We start from the raw sequence: 9,421 nt of genomic DNA, 5'->3' as shown, positions 1-9,421 counted from the left end.
CGTCGACATCGCTCGACATGGACAACCACACGACGATCAATGTAACATATTCCCATCGATCGATATCTACTCCGGTCAGATGTATCTTCCCTACTTGTTACATTTTGTACATCATGAACTATTTCATCATAACTCCGACTGAGTTACACTGGGTGATACACTAAAAATGAATCCTTGCTACTGTCAAGTTAACAGTGGTAGTTGTAATATTTGAGATTCAATCCAGAGGACCAGTTTACTCTTTACTCTTATGAGTTCAATGTTAAGCTGAGAAACAAGTGGGTTTTGAGAATTAATTGTGACAAAAGTAACAAGAATGCCTAGGTAATTCGAATTCAATTTAAATGAAGCTGGCTTAGGGTCAATGATCGGATGTTAATTGCAGAACTGAACAACTATTCAAGTGCGATGAAATGCGGTCTAGAACTCAGATCACTCGGCTGGAACAACTCACTATCGTGATCTTGTTCCCTATGCATGTCGGTCTTGAATCCTAAGCTCTCGCTTGGAACAAGACGCGATAGCAAGCCTTAGATGCAAGATCTGATTAGTTCACTTAATACCCTAATATCTACTCTTGCTGATTAGGGATACAAAGCTCATTCAATATATGTCAACTTATCTCCTAACGGTTAGCTAGAGGATTAAATCAAAGATCCAACATTAAGTGATCAGTTCAATGCAGGCAATAAGATCAATATGAATGAAGAACAGTTGAGATCACTTATTTGTGTTCAGTTCATGCGGCTAACACCCTACAACCCTAAGCAAGCTTAGCCTACTACTCAATCATAATGCAAGATGACACAGACATGATTTCTGAATAATACTGCATACAAAATTAGTAGAAAGAAAAGGGTTCAGGATAATCTTCTCGTGAGAATGAGAGATGGAGCCTTCTCCCTTACAAGTTGCGTAAATCCAAAGAGAATTGTCTAGGTTTCTTGCAAAACTAGCGTAAGTAAAAGAAATGATAGCCTAAGCCTTTTATAGGGAGGCGCTAGTGATAGGAAAATAAGAGAAAGAGAAAGTTGAAACTAGGGCAAACTCCCGAGGAAGTTTTCTTAATGTTCGGGAGCAGTCAAATGCTTGATATCTTCGGGGGCAACCCTTGGATTGTTCTAAATGACTGTTCCACGTTGAATTCTTCAAAACGACATCTGACTTCGGGAGCAACCCTTGGATTGTTCTAAATGACTGTTCCACGTTGAATTCTTCAAAACGACATCTGACTTCCTGAATCTCTCTTCCTTACTCTTTCACCTGCTCCCAACCTGGAATGATGTAAATTAAACACGAATTAGGAATGAGAATGAGCTCAAAGTGCACATATATTGGTATTAAAAACACCACATATCAATTCCCCCATACTTAGATCCTTGTTTGTCCTCGAACAAGACCAAGCCTCAAGAACAGGGAGAAAGGTTCGAAGGAGCGGGAAATCGCTTTCTCTGAATAAACATGCTCTTACCACACATCTCTGAACCATACAAGCTGTAGAATCAGATCGCACACCCTTACCAGAACACCCCACGATTGCTGTTCGAAGATCAGCTCCGTACTCTCTATCTCATACCTGAAAAGGTTGCACTATCGAGACAAAACTCCTTTAAGAATTATTTAAGAACAGCGTGAGCTTCTCATTACAAGCACTATCCAGGGTAGACGGGTTGATAAGGAACAGGCTGTTTTACGGTGGAGCTGAGAGTGTTTAAGGGTTACCGTGTTTGAGTGCATGCAGGATATCGCGCAAAATAGCAAGAGAGGACGGATTTATTGAAGCCCACAACCCTTACTCATTTCTGCTTCACGGATTGGGTTGTTCTACAATGTGGATCATTCGTGCCACTGTTCTCCAGCTCTTGACTTCTTTTTATTCCTCAAAAATCTTTACCCACTTCTTGCTCACCCTTTTCCAGCAGCATGCATCTCGAATCTACCCTCCCCATCTCAAAATTAAAGTATTCATATTTTTTTTTTTTTAGTGGAGATGGAGAAAGGTATCGGGATGAATGTTTTGCAGCCACTGGGGGTCTATCCTCTGTTTCTCGCGGGGTGCCATTGATCCTCTTGCTAGACCATGCACCTTCGACTGTTCCTTTCTTTAAGGGTTGATCTTGTCGACTGTTCTCATTCTGCTTGCTCTCCTCTCTGAGTGTGAGGCGTCAATGAGTAAGGGGCTGTGTCAATCATATCCTCTCCGGCCCTTTTGCACATATCTGCACATATGACATTGAAAAAACATAGTGCATGAGGGTGAAAATAGAGGCTTAGGTAGAAGGTTGGAACTAGCTAAAAATGAGCTAGCCGCTCATGATCAGCAAGATTGGTAAAAAGGATAAGAAGCCCTGAGCGTTGGTCTCGTTTTCCTGATCTAGTGCCCATAACAAGAAGAATTTCAGTCAAGATTAGGTTCAAGTTGGGTGGAGTTGAGTCTACCCAGTGTAACCTGATCGGATGAGAGCTTCTGGAGATTCAAATGAGATGAGTCAAAGGGTGTTCCAGGTCCAAGTGTGGGCTCTTTCATCACTGCTAAGGTCACTGGATAAGAGTGTTAGAGCACGAGGGGGTTAAAAGAATATATCACAAGGTCCTAATTCCCACAGGAGTTTTAACTGACTCGATCCTAAACTGACTCGATAAAACATCCAAATAACGCAAGGACTAACTCAAAAACAAAGAAACAAAGAAATAGAGTTTCAGCACACAGTGCTTCCCCCAGACTTAATCGACACCATCCCTGGTGGAAATGAAGCTGAGGTCAGCCAAAAAGCAACACAGCATAAAACATAAAAATAAAGAGTTCAGATGGATAGAACAATGGATAGAGGATAGTCCTTGCGGACTCAGTCGGACTCGCCGCTTTCGGCTGGGTCAAAGGATCGCCTGTTGCGCGAGCGATGAACCTCTTCTGAAGAAGGGCCAGTTCCCATGGGCTCCTTGCCTGGTCGGTGTGATCTTGGAGGTCGCTCTGTCGTAGACTGGCGTTGGGCGCTCCCTCCAATGCATCCTCCAGTGACGAGGTGGAGTATCCTCCGCATGAGGCTGTTGTTCTTTCGCTGCGAGTCCACCATCCAGCGTCTGTAAGCTTGATCATCGGTCACATCAGCAAGCTCTCCGAGGTCGTATGATGGGTCGGCCTCGGGGGTGATGTCCTCAACGTCATCCATGTCTTCGTCAGGGACTGCAGCACGTGGATCAGTGCAAAGGAGCTCGGGTGGCGGGAGGAATCGTATGTTCTCGAACACGCTGAACCTGGTGATCTTGGGGTGCGGCAGTTTTGTGAACAGCTGGGTACCGGCTTTATCAAAAAAGCTGTAGGTCTCTTCATCTCGCATGATTTGGCACGCCATTAGGTACCTAATGTCGAGGTATTGGACCTCCTTGTTGACGCTGTATTTGGTGAGATCAATGCCGAAATGCTTGAAGAGCGGTGTGAGCAGGCTGCCGCTTATGTCCTTCTTGTTCGAGCCGTGCATAAGGCACTGTCGCCGCTCGCAGATCATGGTCATGAAGTTGAAACCAGGATTCGTCTTAACCTTTTGAATGGGAATGCCGGATCCACAGGCGCGAATTTCATCCTCAATACCAGTGTACAGGGTTTGCAGCTCCCCGTTGGTGACCTTCGAGGTCAGATCCTTAGCGAACAGGAGGTTTGAGATGATCTTTGCGATGACACGAAGCGCGGGGTTCCGGATCTGCGACTGGTAGACCTTTCCGGCTGTGAAGTTCCCATTTGCAATGCAGTCCCAAAAGGCGTTAGAAGGAGAGAACTTTTTCGCCACCGCTGCCTGTGGGAACCGAAATTCGCACTGTCGATTTCCGTTTAAATAAGGAAACTAGGAAAACCCTAATTTCCCAGAGGACCCGGATATCTGTTAATTACCACACGTCAAGCAATCAAAACACGAGAATAACAACGATAAAAATAAGAAAACGAAAAGAGAGCAAAGTAGATCTTTATTCCGAATCTGCGTATGAGCGTTACAACAAGGTATAAGCCTAGGCTCGAGAGCTGTCGGCGAGATTCCTAGTTCTAGCAACCCTAAGACGGCTAAACCTAATTGAGTCGCAGCTCGAAATAACAAAAACGGAAAAATTGCCTAAATTGCTCTAAGTGCTTAGTTTGCTCTGAAAAAGTTCTCCTCTTTGCTCCTCGCCTAGGACTCCTTATATACTAGCTCCAAGGTCGGTTTACGCTTTTACTCTTCTGCCCTTAAGCCGTCATAGCATAAAAATGGAGATATTCCATTTTTCCCGTTCTTCACAATTATCCTCAAAACTTCCGTATTTATCCGCGGAAACTTGACATTTATCCTTCCTCGTGGACCAAGCGTGAACAATGCTGTGGTTCACGGGCTTTTGGTTAGGAAAAATCGTAGGATGGGCCTCGAGTCGTGTTTTAGGTCCCTTTGGGCCGTCTTCCGACTCGACACGTTTACTACGAGTTTTCCGCGGTTTCTAATCCGAGAAGTTTGATCGATGAATTAGAATAGCGGGAAACATGGACTGAGCTTGCTACGGTCTTCGGGAGATAGCATTTGGAGGTTTGACGAGAATGCAAAGACTGGTGTCGTATCGATGCTCGGAAAGGTTCAATCGCTACACAGCGACCGAACTTTGGCTCGAGCCCGGTCGCTACGTAGCGACCGAGCGAGACGAGTGCTTGGTCGCTACGTAGCGACCGAGCGGGACGATCGCTCGGTCGCTACGTAGCGACCGAGCTTTGGCTCGAGCTCGGTCGCTACGTAGCGACCGAGCGGGACGGTCGCTCGGTCACTACGTAGCGACCGAGCTTTGGCTCAGGTTTGGTTGCTGCATAGCGATCGGACGGCGTGTATGCGTGGTGACCGAGCTTGGTTTGTTCGGTTTGAATCCCAAAAGATACTTCTTCGTAAAAACTTCATATTGGTTATTTTTACGAAAATTACATCTCTTCTTTTACTATCTCTTTCGGAAATACGATCTCCGAGGATTTTCCGGTGGTAATTCCGTCGTAACCGTTTTTGACCCCAACACCGTGTATCGATCGGGCTTGGCTTGTCCGCGGTCTGATTTCCATACTCGAGTTTGTCCGCGGCCGATTTGGATACATGTCCGTTGCCTTTGGACAATTGGTATTTAGTGGTTCGATTGAGATTTGGACGATATTTTACTGCAAGGCTCTTCGTAAAGATATCTTTACGAAGATTACTTTTCGTAAAAACGTTTATGCTGATTTTTACGGACTTTCAGACATTGATTCAGTCGTGACCGATTTTGACCCCAACAGTTAGCCCCCCAACTCGTTAGAACCATGAGCTTCTAGCGTGAGGTTCTAGCGAGTGGCTTGGCAAGTTAGGTGAGTTAGGCGGAATTAATGGTTGAAAAGGTCTGTGGTAAGTGCTCCTCTCGCTCTCCTAAAAGTAGAAAGCGCGATAAGATTGGGGCTGCGCCTTATGACGGCTGCCTACGTACCCTTGTTGAAGGGATCAAGCCTTTCGTAGTTCGTCTTGGAGTTAAGGTTCTTATGACTAGTTTTCCAGTAGGACCTTTACGGTCTAGTTTTTATGTAGCGGTAATAAGGCGTGTTGCTGCCGATGGCATTTTGTATGGATGTAGAGGGAAGACTACGAGTTGTCGTCTCGTAATCTAACTCTGTGTGAATTGCCATATCCATAATCTGTTTCGAGAGTTTTCCGCAGTGTGTAAACTTGCGGGATTTTCTGAAGACGTTCGAACATTGGCAAAGAGACAAATTTTGGGATCTCGTATCAGAGTGTTTGATACTATGCCTAGAGATGTTAGAGACCAGTGCGCTGGGTTTAGGGCAAGACCTAGGTTTACTTTCGGTTTAAGGATTGTGCGGTGACTGGCCGGCTATCGTTTTTCCTGTTGCGATTTCTTCCTGATTCGTATCGATTTAAAGTCCGCGATAGGTTCTCGGCTTATACGACTTGTTTGATACGAATCGACCATCTCTCCGGAGACCGGAAGTGCTGGACCAAAATTTCGGATTTCTTTTATAGCGCTATTATCCTTGTGTCGGATGTAAGAGAGTCATCTTCAAGAGATGGCTATGTCTGTTTAGGACGTTGAGAGTTTGTTGTGATCAGCAACAAACTTAATGGTAAAAAATACCGTTTCGAGTCTTCGCGAAGAATATTTTTTGAGAAGATGTTAGTGCGTATGACTGTTTGGTCTTCCATGAAGGTATTTTTATCGAGGAAGGAAATTTCGTCGAAGAACTAATCTTCAGGCGTCTGCGACGTCTCGCGATGCTGAAGATTTGTTATTCTTTCGTATGCCACGTTTCGTGCTTGAAATGTTCGCGGGCTTGAAGATATTTCGCGATGTTGCAAGGGTTTAGTCTTAGCCATGCGTTTGAAAAACATTCTAGTTTGACTACGAATGTTCGCAGCCAAAATTGTTGTTCATGTTTGGATGCTAATAGTTTTATTTGCGATCGAGAAATTATGACTGAGGTGTCGTGTAAATTTGTCCATGGGAACAAGTGTTTTCCTTCATAGTGCTTTGTGAAGTGTTGGCCTTCCGAGATGTATTTCGTGCATTTTTTAGGATGTTTCGTATAGCTCTAGAAGAAGCTTTGTTACGAATTTTTCCTTACATGCCGCGTATTATGGTTAAAACGTTGCGGGCTTAAAGTGAATTGTGGAGCGTATTGAACTTGGTCAATTTTCGAAAAGTTTAGATTTTCCGTTAACCGTTTGGTTGTTAGGACTTAGTTTCGTTACGAAGAATTTACCATATGATTTCCGACTGTGGGCTATACGATAATTTATCATATCATATCACCGATTTTACGAAGGTCATAAATCAGTGATATGTATACATATGTCAAAGTAGCATTTTTTCTGCGGGTTTTACGAGAAACGTTCCCGCTGTGATTTTGATCTTAGGTGAAAGTTGCTTGGAGTTACTCATGGAGTATTACCGAAGTTTATTTCAATACGATCTCGTCGCGAAACGTTTTTCATAGGTTTTTCGAGAGGATTCTCATGACACATTCGTTTCTTGAACGAATTGGTCAACCAGAGGTGGATCTAGCTAACCATCGGGAGGAAAGTGATCCTTTTAATGTGCACGATGCTACATATATTCTCGAGTTTTCTTTGTCGCAAATGTTTTCGATGCTTTTCCGAGAAATGCTTTGGTGATTGATGATTTCTCGTAGAAATTTTTAAAACGAAACTGGCTTTCTGAAGCCGGAAAAGGCTTCAATACTTTGGCTAATCGTCGAGCTTCAGTTTGATATTGGTACAAGTTTTCTGTACGCATGATTGCGACAAGAAATAATGTATAGTTTTTGAGATTATGTTCATGATCGTCTGGATATGTTGCTAGCGTTTAGACGAATATTAAGATTGTCGTTTGCCTATTCTTGACGATTTGCAGAAGTTTTTTGAAGTTTGGGAGTATACGAGTATAGTATACGTACCTACTCCCCTTTTTTTTTTTTACGAAAGAAAACGGTTGAACCGATACTTTGAAGGGTTGTGTACGTTTTCTCTTCTGATGTTTGGAATGATCGATAATTCGGGGCGATTTATAGACGACGCTTGGACTGTGATTTGGTTGTTTCCACGTTGACGACTTGGGATATGTCGGTTCCGAGAAAATTGCCAGAAACGAATCGGTTTTAAGACGACGTTCATGTCTCTAACTTTTTCTCTCTTTAGGAAGCAAGCGTGGCGATCGTTTCTCGACTTTCGGAGAGTTTAGATCGGTTTGCAAGATCTGGATGAACAATTATGGAACAATATACCGAGACAGGAAAAATCGCCTAAGACTTATTTCACTAGACTATCCACCTAGGTTTTAAGTTCCCTAAAGTTCTACGGCAGTCTCTTAGGCGTTTCTATTTCTTAGAAATTTTCTACGAAATTCCAAGCCTGATTTCAAGTCGGGAATACCTTAGTTCTCTCGTAGATCTGGGTTAGCCTCTTCTCTGTTTTGCTTGCTCATTTGCCCTTACTCTTTTCGTGTCTGTCTGCTCATTTCGAATAGCAAGAATATTGATTCTTCCTGGATATCTATGCTTTCCTGGCCGCGTTTAGGCAGCTACCAATTTTCTCGATTTTCGTGATCCATGTTTCGATCTTAATATCATTGGATTTACGAAAATGAATGAGCATATCGTCGAAAAAATCGAGTTGTGAGAGGAAGGATTGGGAGATCGTGGAGAGAGGCGGATGGGCAAATTCTGATTCTTGGATTTTGCTCCATCGCTTCCCTTATCAGAGATTCTTTTTCTACGATTGTTGTTAGAATTTTGAAGGTTGTCAAATGTTGCTTATTTTAGTTTTACGAAAGTTTTTCCGAAAAAATAATAGCGATCGACTCGTTCGCAGGTTGGTCACTACGTAGCGACCGACCGAGTGGCTAGGTCGCTCGATACGTAGTGACCGACCGAGTGGCTTGGTTGCTCAATACGTAGCGACTGACAGAGTGGCTTGGTCGCTCAATACGTAGCGATCGACCGAGTGGCTAGGTCGCTCAATACGTAGAGACCGATCGAGTGGCTAGGTCACTCAATACGTAGCGACCGACCGAGTGTCTTGTCACTCAATACGTAGCGACCGACTGAGTGTCTTGGTCGCTCAATACGTAGCGACCGACTGAGTGTCTTGGTCGCTCAATACGTAGCGACCGACTGAGAGTCGTCACTCAATACATAGCGACCGACAGAGTGTCTTGGTCGCTCAATAGGTAGCGACCGATCGAGTGTCTTGGTCGCTCAATACGTAGCGACCGACTGAGTGTCTTGGTCGCTCAATACATAGCGACCGACTGAGAGTCTTCGTCACTCAATACGTAGCGACCGACGGAATGGCTAGGTCGCTCAATACATAGTGAGTGACCGAGTGCCTTCGTCGCTCAATATGTAGCGACCGACCGATTGGCTTGGTCGCTCAATACGTAGCGAATGGTCGGACCAAGGCCGATCTACCCCCAGTTTTATCCGTACTTCCACAGTTTGGTCGTTACCGCGCGGTTCCAGGCCTATCGAGTGGTGTTGCGAAGTCGAGTCTTTTCCCGCGAACTTTAGTGGTTCCGCGGGGATGGATTGCTCGAGTCCTTGCCGTTAAGGTTTCAACCTGTTTGGTCAAGGTATTCACGAGCTTATCCTGTTCTTCCGACCTTTTCTCATAGGTGGCGAACATCTTTTTAAACTCCTCGAGCGTCGCGGCGTTGGCTTGTGCGTTGGTCGCGGATACGTCCGCTGCTGGAGAATGGAGATCGGTGCCGCTGCCTCCGTTAAGAGGGGTTTGCACGTTATCCGCGTCGTTAGTTGACATGTCTGATTGAGAGTGTTGTAGCTTTTGCGGGTTAGATTGATCCGTAAGTCCACCTCCTTCTAGCGCTAAACTGTGGGAACCGAAATTCGCACTGTCGATTTCCGTTTAAATAAGGAAACTAG

Source organism: Brassica rapa, chromosome A08 (assembly GCF_000309985.2).
Source record: "Brassica rapa cultivar Chiifu-401-42 chromosome A08, CAAS_Brap_v3.01, whole genome shotgun sequence".
Lineage (NCBI taxonomy): Eukaryota > Viridiplantae > Streptophyta > Magnoliopsida > Brassicales > Brassicaceae > Brassica > Brassica rapa.
Note: the sequence above shows the minus strand (reverse complement) of the source record.